Source organism: Tachyglossus aculeatus, chromosome 1 (genome assembly GCF_015852505.1).
Source record: "Tachyglossus aculeatus isolate mTacAcu1 chromosome 1, mTacAcu1.pri, whole genome shotgun sequence".
Classification (NCBI taxonomy): domain Eukaryota; kingdom Metazoa; phylum Chordata; class Mammalia; order Monotremata; family Tachyglossidae; genus Tachyglossus; species Tachyglossus aculeatus.
Window position 1 is genome coordinate 50,990,555 of NC_052066.1, and position 13,906 is coordinate 51,004,460.

Consider the following 13,906-nt stretch of genomic DNA (forward strand, 5'->3'; position numbering starts at 1 on the left):
GTACCTCAGAGTTTGGTACGGTGCCTGGCACATAGTAAGCGCTTAACAACTACCACAATTATTATTTTAATTTTAAATTTGGAATCCACCAGAGAGAAAATAGGAACACTAGTTCTCGTATAATGCAGGGTTTTGTCTTTGTGAAACCAGATGTTAGAGAAAACTCACACTGCAATACTCACCTAGTCTGACATTGCACACGCGCATGCTTACCATTTCTTTCAACCCAGTGGCCCACACTATCCACACAGGGTCATGTTATCAGACAATTGTTCCCTAATTTCCAACAACATCCTAACTCAAGCACAAAGGGAAAGCGCATGATATGAAAGTATTGATAAGGCAGAATTCTCAGAACAATTAAAAACAACTGGGACTCTTCATAATCAGTTTTAGGGCTTCATTTTCCAAAGCTGAAAGCAGAACTTTCCCCTTAAGTCCTTATATTTGAAATTCCGTTCTTGCATTATTTATCTACGTGACAAGAAATTTAGTGTTTGTTTTCTCTCCACTTGGGTTCCGCAATCAAGTTTTTTGTAGCTAGCAAAACCTAGCTGACAACTCCCCTGATGCCCCATTGTATTTCAGTGTCCTGGAATGTTAGTTTATGGACCAAGAATTCTGGATAGGTTTTTAAACAGAATGACTTATAGAATCCTAGTAAATAACTATAACCATAATGCATAGGCAGTTGAATTAAGGTGCTATTTTAGCCTTAGAACCAGACTGAAGCACAAGATCGTTTCTACCAGTTGCATTGTATTGTGCTTTCACAAGCACTTAGTACATACAGTGCTTTGCACACAGTAAGTGCTCATTAAATACCATTAATTGATTGCTGTAATTTAGACTGTGTGCCCGTTTTGGGTAGGGATTGTCTCTATCTGTTGCCAAATTGTACTTTCCAAGCGCTTAGTACATTGCTCTGCCCACAGTAAGTGCTAAATAAATACGATTGAATGAATGAATGATGAATATTGATGTCCGTCTCCCCCTCTAGACTGTAAGTTCCATGTGGGTAGGGATCATATCTACTAACTCTGTTATATTGAACTCTCTCAAGGACTTAGTACAATGCTCTGCACACCATAAGCACTCAACAAACACAATTTGTGAGCTCACTGTAGGCAGAGAATGTCACTGGTTATTGTTGTATTGTACTTTCCCAAGTGCTCACTATAGTACTCTGTACACAGTAAGCGCTTAATAAATACTATTGAATGAATGAATTGATCTATTGATTGAAGAAGGTTCTTCTTGCTCTAATCATGGCAACAACCTCAAGCCAGATCAGAAGTGATTCCAGGACTCCCCCCACCCTTTCTGCAGGCACCCTGCCTGTCCCATCTCCTCATAATGAAAGGTGAATTCTCCACTGCTTCAGCGGTCCAGAAGCAGGTACGTATGGATATTAATTAATTAATTAATTAATTCATTCATTCATTCAATCGTATTTATTGAGCGCTTACTGTGTGCAGAGCACTGTACTAAGCGCTTGGGAAGTACAAGTTGGCAACCTATAGAGATGGTCCCTACCCAACAATGGGCTCACAGTCTAGAAAGGGGAGACAGACAACAAAACAAAATATGTGGACAGCTGTCAAGTCATCAGAACAAATAGAAATAGAGCTAGATGCACATCATTAACAAAATAAATAGAATAATGATGGCATTTGTTAAGCACTTACTATGTGCAAAGCACTTTTCTAAGCGCTGGGAGGGATACAAGGTGATCAAGTTGTCCCATGTGGGGCTCACAGTCCTCATCCCCATTCCACAGATGAGGTAACTGAGGCACAGAGAAGTTAAGTGACTTGCCCAAAGTCACACAGCTAACAATTGGTGGAGCCAGAATTCAAACCCATGACCTCTGACTCCAAAGCCCGGGCTCTTTCCACTGAGCCACGCTGCTTCTCTGTGTATGCAGCTGGGACTGTGGGTGCCAGATTAACCTTTTCAGCTACACTCCCAACCATGGGTGAACTTTACCATCAATGGTGTGTTCTCTCGTAACCCAGAGTCCAACCACCTGCATGTACATTTGTATTCTGTGTTCTGAAAAGACCTTCTGACACTGTCACTTATCTTCCGAGTACCTTAGGCATCCCACGTTAGACACTGTCAATCAATCAATCAATCAATCGTATTTATTGAGTGCTTACTGTGTGCAGAGCACTGTACTAATCGCTTGGGAAGTACAAGCTGGCAACATATAGAGACAGTCCCTACCCTGTACACTGTCCTTACGCAATGACCTTCAGAATACTATCTTCAAACATTAGCAAACTTTTGGTTCAATCTTGGCTCTCTCCTCCTCCTTTCCCCACCACTTCCACTGCTTCTCCGAGAGAGAGTAACTACACAATGACATAATGTATAACTACACAAACATTCAAAGTGTTTGCCTTTACCCCTTCCCTTAATGATATGCTTTCAGTGCTCGGAAGCCAGTCTAGACTTAAACACAGCCCCCGCCACAGCTGTCCTCCGGACAAGGAAACCGGCCTCTGTTTCTGGTGCAGAGATGGTGAGTATGAGTGGCCCAGTTGGGAACAAACAATTCCCCTCCGGACATCAGAAACCATTATTATACCCCAGGCTGGGCACTCCCGCTATTCAAAACCAGACTCCACGGTTTGAAGAGATCCCGAAATATTCCCAACACCTGGTGACGTAACAGAGTCTCAACTCTTCTTTCACCTTGCATCAGGTTCCTGGCCTCTGCACCCAGGATGCAGCAAAAATAGTAACTATGTACAAGGATATGTACATATTCATGTAGTAAATATTTATATTTATGTTTATTTACTTATTTATTTGTTTATTTTATTTATTTTTATTTATTTATTTTATTCATTCATTTATCACTTATTTATCTATTTATTTATTTTAAATAATTTTATTTATTATTTATTTATGTTTGTTTATTTATATAAATATTATATTTATATTTATGTAGTAAATATGTACAAGGACATGTACATGAGTGCTTTGGGACTGAGGACGGTGTGAATAAAGGGCTCAAATCCCAGTGCAAAGGTGACACAGAAGGGAGAGGGGATAGGGAAAATGAGGGCTTAGGCGGGGAAGGCCTCTTCGAGGAGATGTGATTTTAATAAGGCTTTGAAGGTGGAGAGAGTGATGGTCTGACGAGTGTGAAGGGGAAGGGCGTTCCAAGCCAGTTCTTTAGCACTTGACAGATTAAATCAATGAACATGCATTGCATCTCCAAACAGAAACCATAACCCTTCTTTGCAAATACTCAACTTTCAGCACTGAAAAATTTGCTACCTTCACACTGACAGCCTTCGCGCTATCTTCATGGATACAATCTTCCTAGCCTTTCCTTTCCCCAGAAAACAAATCAAAGCCCCTCAGACTGTGCAGCTAGCAGGAGGCTGCCCCTGTTCCTTTCTCACCTCTGAAACAGTTTCTTTTTTTCTGGCATCTAATTCAGCAGTTAATTCTATACAGACGACTAGGTCACACATCAGTGACCACCTGCAGGCCCCACTTTCATTTTGACTTCCTCCTCATATTTCTCTTTAGCCCGATTATAAACAAAATGGGTTTGAATCACGAAGTCACTGAAGACAGCGAAGTAAACTTCCACCAATTTTTGAATATAGCCTTTAGATCACTTTCTGTTCATCGCCAAATTCAATACTCTCATTGTTCCTTTCGATCTGATGGGGCCCAGATCCGGCTAATTCACGACCTGTGAAACAACTCCACCACAGAGAGGAAGGGGGTAGGCTCTCTTAACCTCATCTCTCTGCCTCATGAGTGAAACAGTCCACGAGCGAAGGTCAAGGTCCTGGGTGCAGTAAAAGCATTCCCAGAAGTAAAGTCTCCAAGGGAGAGATCAGGATGACATTGCCACCTCCATTTTTTATCCTTTTGTTGCTTCCCTTTTGGATCTGTCAGATGAGGTATTAAGATGAACCCTCTCCTTCCTAAGGCTCAATAAAAGCATCAGAAGTAAAGACAGGGCAAACATCACTGGATGAAACAGGAGCAAATATCAGCGGGGCTTATGGAATCTTTCACAGTGGAAAGCTGAACTGAATCTCCTTTGCAGCAACCTCACCACTATAATCAAGCAATCAAAAGTACTTAATGAACACTGTCTGGGGGCAGAGCACTGCACTAAGCTTTTGGGAGTGCTCAACAGAATTAGTAGACACCATCCCTGCCCTCAAGAAATGCATAATCTACTGGTGGATAAATAATTTCTTCAACCCTCTTCTGAAGTAGCGATGGACTAGAAACGTTCAAAATTGGTCGACAGATAAGGCTGGCTATTAACAAGAAGGGAAAGATCACAAGCTTTGCACAAATGGTTGTGAATTGCTAACATTATTAGAATTATTGTGTGAACAATTATGTATCTTTGAACTGGATCGAATATCTTACTGAAATCAGAAGTTAAGGTCTGTGGAAGAAATCACCACTTCTGTGCTAGAGTAGATGCAAGATCTTCAGGTCCCACATGGGGCTCACAGCCTAAGTAGGAGGAAGAAGAGGTAACTAGCTCTCTTCCCCCCTTCAAAGCCCTACTGAGCATTCACCTCCTTCAGGAGGCCTTCCCAGACTGAGCCCCCCATTTTCTCTGCTCCTCCTCCCCTCCCCTTCACCCCTACGCCCTCCCTCTGCTCTACCCTCTTCCCCGCCCCACAGCACTTGTGTATTCTTGAATATATATATTATTCTATTTATTTTATGAATGATGCTTATATATCTATAATCTATTTTAATGCTATAAATGCCTGTCTACTTGGTTTATTTTGTTGTTTGTCTCCCCCTTCTAGACTGTGAGCCCATTGTTGGGTAGGGATTGTCTCTATCTGTTGCTGAATTGTACTTTCCAATCACTTAGTAAGCACCCAATAAATATGACTGACTGACTGAATGAATGAATGAATTTTTCAAAGGAGGGAACTGAGGCACTGAGAAGTTAAGTAACTTGCCCAAGGTCACAAAGTAGGTACGTAGTGGAGCCCGGATTAGAAGCCAGATCCTCTGTCTGCCAGGCCCGTGCTCTTTCCATTAAACCATGATGACTGTGAGCCCGCTGTTGCATAGGGACTGTCTCTATATGTTGCCAACTTGTACTTCCCAAGCGCTTAGTACAGTGTTCTGCACACAGTAAGCACTCAATAAATACGATTGAATGAATGAATGAATACTAGGTCTAGGGGAGACTAGCAGGTGCCAATGTGTGCAGGTGCCATGAATGTCAGGCCCAAATGTACCACCATCAATAAGGTGGCTCAATTTCCCTCACTTGGATCAGAGGGCTGAAGTCAGGTATGTGGGCTAAAATTAGCATTTGTTTCAGCCAAGTGATAAAGAAATCAGAGAAGTAGAGAAGCCAGGTGGTCCAGTGGCTAGAGCATAGGCCTCGGAGCCGGAAGGATCTGGGTTTTAATCCCGGCTCTGCCATTTGTCTGTCGAGAAACCTTGGACAAGTCACCTAACTCCTCTGTGTCTCAGTTACCTCCTCATCTATCAGATGGGGATTAAGACTGTAAATCCCATGTGGTACATGGACTGTGTCCAACCTGATTACCTTGTACAGACCCCAGTGTTTAGAACAGTGACTGGCACAGAGTAAACATTTAACAAATACCACTGAAAAAGTCACGCATTCACAGCGACTGAATGGTGGCAACAATGAGCAAACCCTCAATCTGAGTTCATTAGCACAAACTGCTCTACAGTTCCTACTCACAAGCAGCCATCTGATGCCTGGAATTTTCAAATTTCAGCTGCTAATATCAACCAGAAATTTTATTCTTATCATTATTCCTACTACTATTAATAACAACAACAATAATAATACTGGTATTTGTTAAGCGCTTACTATGTGTCAGAATTATACTAAGTGGTACACGATAATCAGGTTTTTCACAGCCCTTGTCTCATCTGGGGTTCAGTCTCATGCAGTGGGAAAACAACTGTACAGATGAAGAAACTGAGGCACAGAAAATGGAAGTCACTTGCCCAGGATTACACATCAGACAAGTGGCAGAGCCAGGATTAGAAGCAAAATAATTTGACTTCCAAATCAATGATCTTTCCACTAGACCCCACAGCTGCTTTATGTTGATTCCTTCATAATGTGAAGGAAGAACTGCCCCCCATCTGTCCTACCCTCTTCCCTTCCCCACAGCACTTGTATATATTTGTACAGATTTATTACTCTATTTATTTTACTTGTACATATTTACTACCCTATTTATTTTGTTAATGATGTGCATTTAGCTGTAATTCTATTTATTCTGATGGTTTTGACACCTGTCTACATGTTCTGTTTTGCTGTCTGCCTCCCCCTTCTAGACTGTGAGCCCGTTGTTGGGTAGGGACCGTCTCTATGTGTTGCTGAATTGTACTTCCCAAGCGCTTAGTACAGTGCTCTGCACACAGTAAGTGCTCAATAAATACAATTGAGTGAATGGATGAATGAATGAAGAACTCCTTCCCAACATGAAACCAGCATAAACTGCTTTAGACAATAGGTAATGACTGCTAGGAAGGTGAAATGACCTTTCTCATTTTATTCAATTACTTTGAGGTTTTATGCTTGAAACCCATTTTGCTTAAAATGGAAATCCTAGCCCAAGAAAGATGGCAAAGAATAGGAGCTAAAGGAAACATCTTACCTTTCGGCTCTGCCTAGTCCACTGTTTGGCTGTTTCCCAAGATGAAATCACCTTGACAGTTATCATCCACTGGACACTAACTTTAGACCCTTAAGGATTCCCTTCTGTTGGTCTGCAGAGTCATGCATTCCAGGACATGAAAGATGGCATTCAAAACTAGTCTGGGGCCAAATTCCCCCCTGCCCTGTCATGTCTTGGTGGGTAACAGCCCACTTCCTTCCTCCAGGCCACCTCGCCGAGAAGGAGAATCGGCTCATGTGCTGGGATTTCCTGGTTAGGCTTGGGAGAAGAGGTCATTTTACTGGCAGTACTAAGCAGTGTGGCTCAGTGGAAAGAGCCCGGCCTTTGGGGTCAGAGGTCAGGGGTTCAAATCCTGGCTCCGCCAACTGTCAGCTGTGTGACTTTGGGCAAGTCACTTAACTTCTCTGTGCCTCAGTCACCTCATCTGTAAAATGGGGATTAAGATTGTGAGCCCCCTGTGGGACAACCTGATCACCTTGTAACCTCCCCAGCGCTTAGAACAGTGCTTTGCACATAGTAAGCACTTAAATGCCATTATTATTATTATTATTATTGTTATTATTATTATTATTATTATTATTATTATTATTACTGACCCTGCCTTGCCAGCCGGAAGTGAGCAGGTCCAGGGGTGAGGGAAGTCAGGCTGGCGGGGGCAAGATGAAGAAGAGGGCGATGACAGGCTGAAAGGAGAAGAGGACCAGCTTTACACGTACTTGGATGTCCAGATTGGAGGAATTCAGAGAAAATATTGAGGTCATGAGTTAAAAGGAAAACTAGAGGTGGAATGTTTGCCTTGCCTGCTGTAACCAGGACGATCCTTTCAGCATTCAGTGCCACCAATGTACCATCAACAGTCTAGGAAAATGAAGCGCAGATACCACCAGGCTAATAGACTATACAAAAAATCCCAAATCACTTTGTATCTAATACCCTCAACTTTACCCCCTAACAAATCTCTTACCAATCTTGTTAACAAGTAGCACCATTTACTGGTTTGAATTTTATCCTCCTTTCTCTCCCTTGCTCACCCCTTGGTTGAAGTGCTAATGAGCAGTGAAATGACCTGAAGCCAGGCAGCAGGAGGGCAGAGAAGAGAAGTAAAGGGCCTGGATAATCCACAAATTGGATAATTATCCCTAGAATAGGTGAGACTTCACTGCATTTACAGGGCTGAAGATACAATTTAATTTGGCTACCTTAACTTTTTAGGCCTTTCTTTTATGATGAACGACCTTGTTCCTTAAGGAAATTTTATTTATCTTCGTTAGATCTAGGGAAACCACCTCAAGCCAGATTAGAATTCAACCTTTATAGAAAAGTCAACAGAAAGTAGTCTTGATTCCTTGAAGCTTTAATTTTCCACTCACTGTATGCTCCACAACACTTAGTAATAGTGCTCCCTTGTCAAAGAAAGAGAAGGAAATTTTTAAAAGCCACGCACGCTTCAAAATGGTAGGCAGATCTTGGATAATTTATTTTATTTTATTTTTTATTTCAGAGGCTTTACGGGCAGGAACCCTAAATTCTACAATGCTTATTAGGCACAGGCAAGACAGGATTAGGTTGTGTTGGTCTTGCTATGCAATTCAGATACATAAAGAGCTCTACAGCTGCTGTACCCAGCCCACCCCTTTTCCCACCCAGGGTTCCCTATGAGGTCCTAATTTCTAAACTAGGTGTTCCTAAACCACCCAGACTTTTGGGGTACTGGTAATAATGATAATAATAATGATGATGATGATGATAATAATAATAACAATAATGATTGTGACATTTATTTCTTACCTCTTTTGTTACCTTTTGTTTTGTTTCTTACCTCATTTGTTTCTTACCTCTTACCTCTTTTGTTTCTTACCTGCCTTATCTCCTTCCCCTCCCCACAGCACCTTTATATATGTATATATGTTTCTACATATTTATTACTCTATTTATTTTATTTGTACATATTTATTCTATTTATTTTATTTTGTTAATATGTTTTGTTTTGTTGTCTGTCTCTCCCTTCTAGACTGTGAGCCCACTGTCGGGTAGGGACCATCTCTATATGTTGCCAACTTGTACTTCCCAAGCGCTTAGTACAGTGTTCTACACACAGTAAGTGCTCAATAAATACGATTGAATGAATGAATGAATGAATTTGTTAGTGTGGCTCAGTGAAAAGAGCATGGGCTTGGGAGTTAGAGGTCATAGGTTCTAATCCCGGCTTTGCCATTTGTCAGCTGTGTGACTTTGGACAAGTCACTTAACTTCTCTGTGCCTCAGTTACCTCATCTGGAAAATGGGGATTAAGACTGTGAGCCCCACGTGGGACAAACTGATTACCTTGTATCCCTCCCAGTGCTTAGAACAGTGCTTGGCACATAGCAAGCACTTAACAAATACCATCATCATTACCATTATTATTATGACTACATACCAAGCACTATACTACTATTACTACTACTAATACTAATTGTGATATTTGTTAAGCACTGTCGTGCTAAGCACACATACGTGGTGTTAAGCACCACATATTCCTGGCACTGTACTAAAGGCTGTGGGGGACTACAAGCAGTTGATCCGTTTGGAAAGTCTTGTCTCACAAAAGGCTCACAATCTATATAGGAAGGACAACAAGTATTTAACCACTTTCATTCATTCATTCAATCGTATTTATTGAGCGCTTACTGTGTGCAGAGCACTGTACTAAGCGCTTGGGAAGTACAAGTTGGCAACATATAGGGACGGTCCCTACCCAACAGTGGGCTCACAGTCTAGAAGGGGGAGACAGACAACAAAACAAAACATATTAACAAAGTAAAATAAATAGAATAAATATGTACAAATAAAATAGAGTAATAAATACGTACAAACATATATACATATATACAGGTGCTGTGGGGAGGGGAAGGAGGTAAGGCGGGGGGATGGGGAGGGGGATTAGGGGGAGAGGAAGGAGGGGGCTCAGTCCTACAGAGTAGGAAACTGAGGGCCAGAGAAGTGAAATGACTCCACCAAAGTCATACACAGGCCAGTGGCAGTAGTGGTATTAGAAACCCAGATCTTCTGACTCTTAAGCCCTTGCTTTGTCTACTCAGCCTCACGGCTTCCTAATAATTCCAACCTGAGAAAAACTCTTGTTGGTAAAGTAATTCAACACTGGGCATTTCATCATGTTGCCCCTGTGATTCCAAGATATAGCAAACTGCTTTTTATGATTCAGACTATTACAGAATTTAGTATGTCCCAATTTAGTATCTCTATTTTTATAATTGTTAGTTTCTGCCTTGCCTTAAATTCCTCCCTGGTGAACTTTCCTGTATGGAGTCTCCTTTGTCTGAAAAACCCAATCATGTTTTAGAATATATCACTCTTAGGGATGAAGAAGAGCCTACCGGCGGTTCCAGTTGGGTGTTACCAAGCCTCACACGAAAGTAATTTTTTTATTATCCAAAACATTGTTCTCACTATTTATTGAACAGCATCTCTTTTTTTTTTAAAAAAGATATTGCTAATTTGGAAAAAAATACAGAGGGAACTAATAATAATAATAATAATAATAATAATAATAATAATAATAATAATAATGATAGTATTTATTAAGTGTTTAGTATGTGCAAAGCACTGTTCTAAGTGCTGGGGAGGTTAACAAGGTGATCAGGTTGTTCCACAGGGGGCTCACAGTCTTCATCCCCATTTTACAGATGAGGTAACTGAGGCCCAGAGAACTTAAGTGACTTGCCCAACTTGTACTTCCCAAGCGCTTAGTACAGTGCTCTGCACACAGTAAGCACTCAATAAATACGATTGATTGATTGATTGATTGCCCAAAGTCACACAGCTGATAAGTGGCGGAGCTGGGATTTGAACCCATGACCACTGACTCCAAAGCCCGGGCTCTTTCCACTGAGCCACGCTGCTTTAGACTACTGTGGCATGAAGAGAAGAAGAGCATTCCAACTGTCCATAGAACAAGTAATGAAATGGATCAGAAACGGTTTTAAAATACCGTGTACTTATATATAATATAATATAAAATATAATATAATAATAGAATAGAATAGAATATATAATATAACAGAATAGAATAGAATACATAATATAATATAATATAATATCATATAATATAATATATAACATAACATACATAATATAATATAATATAATATATAATATAATATAATATAATATAATATAATATAATATACAACTAATATAATATAAGGTAATACAATATAAAATAAAATATAATAAATATAATATAATATAATATAACATAATATAATATGATATAAAATATAATATAACATAATATATAATATAATATAATATATAATATAATAATATAATATATGTTATAATATAAAATATAATATAATATAATATAATATAATATAATATAATATAATATAATATAATATAATATAATATAATATAATATAAAATAATATGATATATAATATAATACAATGAAATATAATATACTATAATACAATATAATATAATATAATATAATATAATATAATATAATATAATATAATATAATATAATATAATATAATTGCAAACAGGGCTGATTTCAGAGCTTTGGCCACTCTGAGGGAGGGAAAAGTTTGCCACCTTATCATGACTCCGTGACTTGTCACAGGCAGGCAGAGTATTGCTTCAAATCCCTAAAACTGGAACATTTCTCCAGGCATATTCTTAACTCCACCTGCATTCTCCAGAAACATTGCTACTCTCTCCCTAGTCCCTGCTCAACCACCTTGGGCAAGTCACTTAACTTCTCTGTGTGGCATAGGGGATAGAGCACAGGCCTGGGAGCCTGAGCCCGCTGTTGGGTAGGGACCGTCTCTATATGTTGCCAACTTATACTTCCCAAGCGCTTAGTACAGTGCTCTGCACACCGTAAGCGCTTAATAAATATGATTCAATGAATGAACGAATGAGTCAAAAGGTCATGGGTTCTAATCCCAGCTCTACTACATGTCTGCTGTGGGACCATTGGCAAGTCACTTCACTTCTCAATAAACTTCACATTTATTTATATATATTTATTTATTTATTTTACTTGTACATATCTATTCTATTTATTTTAGTTTGTTAGTGTGTTTGGTTTTGTTCTCTGTCTCCCCCTTTTAGACTGTGAGCCCACTGTTGGGTAGGGACTGTCTCTATATGTTGCCAACTTGTACTTCCCAAGCGCTTAGTACAGTGCTCTTCACAAAGTAAGCGCTCAATAAATACGATTGATTGATTCTCTGTGCCTCACTTACAGTGCTCAGCGCTTAGAACAGTGCTTTGCACATAGTAAGCACTTAATAAATCTTATTATCTGTAAAATGGGGATTGAGACTGTGAGCCCCATTTGGGACAGGGACTCTGTCCAGCTTGAATTGCTTATATCCACCCCAGGGTTTAGTACAGTGCCTGGCACAAAGTAAACGCTTAATGAATCCCATCATTACTACTACTACTACTAATAATAATAATAATTGGCATTTGTTAAGTGCTTACTATGTGCAAAGCACTCTTCTAAGCGCTGGGGAGGATACCGGGTGATCAGGTTGTCCCATGTGGGGCTCACAGTCTTAATCCCCATTTTACAGATGAGGTAACTGAGGCCCAGAGAAGTTAAGTGACTTGCCCAAGATCACACAGCAGACATGCTACTATTATTATTATTCATTCATTCATTAAATCATATTTATTGAGCACTTACTGTGTGCAGAGCACTGTACTAGGCACTTGGGAAGTACAAGTTGGCAACATATACATTATTATTATTATTAAAATGGGAATTTAGACTGAGAGTCTTATGTGGAACAGGGATCTTGTCCAAGTAGATTATGTTGTATTTACCCCAGCGCTTAGTACAGTGCAAATAGTAAGCACTTAATAAATACCACAAAAAACCCAAAACAAACCCAAAGAAAACAAACCACCAGTTCTGATTAACTCCAAATTTTTAACTGTCTCTGCCTCAATCCCCTCTTCAGCCCTTCTCCTATTTGCATTTGCTCTGCCTCCTCTACAGCCTGATTTCATTTATTCATTCAATCATATTTATTGAGCGCTTACTGTGTACAGAGCACTGTACTAAGCGCTTGGAAAGTACAATTCGGTAACAGATAGAGACATCCCTACCCAACAAGGGGCTCACTCACAGTCTAGACAGGGGAGACAGACAATAAAACAAAACAGGTTGATAGACATCAATAGCATCAAAATAGATAATAATAATGGCATTATTTGTAAAAAGAAATAGATTAACAGATTGTATTAATAATTGTAACTAGATTGTGAATAATTAATAATTATTAATATATTGTGAATAGATTAATATTTGTAATCTTTAAATAGAATTACAGATATATCCACATCATTAATAAAATAAATAGAATAATAAATATGTACAAATATACACCAGTGCTGTGGGGTGGGGAAGGGGGTAGAGCAGAGGGATGGAGTAGATAAGCAGCGTGGCTCAGTGGAAAGAGCCCGAGCTTTGGAGTCAGAGGTCATGGGTTCAAATCCCAACTCGGCCAATTGTCAGCTGTGTGACTTTGGGCAAGTTACTTAACTTCTCTGTGCCTCAGTTACTTCTTCTGTAAAATGGGGATTAAGACTGTGAGCCCCCCGTGGGACAACCTGACCACCTTGTAACCTCCCCAGCGCTTAGAACAGTTCTTTGCTTAATAAATAATAAGAGCTTAATAAATGCCATCATTATTAGGGGCGATGGGGAGGGGAGGAGGAGTAGAGGAAAAGGGGGGAAAAGGAAAAGATTTCATGCCCGCCCCACAATCAATCAATCAATCAGTGGTATTTGTTGAATGCTTACTGTGTGCAGAGCCCTGTACTAAATGCTTTGGAGAGCACAATATAATAATAATAATAATAATAATAATAATAATAATGACATTTATTAAGTGCATACTATGTGCAAAGCCAATAGTCAATAAACACTTTCCCTGCCTTCAAGAGCTTTTGATGTTATGTCACCACTCTCTCCGTGACAGGCTCCGGTCCCCTAAAAAGCTCCCGGAAGCAGGTGCTTTACTCGCATACTATCTGAAGCCATTAAGTCAGTCAATTGTATTTTTATTCATTCATTCAATCGTATTTATTGAGCGCTTGCTGTGTGCAGAGCACTGTACTGAGCACTTGGAAAGTACAATTCAGCAAATAAAGAGAGACAATCCCTGCCCACAACGGGCTCACAGTCTAGAAGGGGAG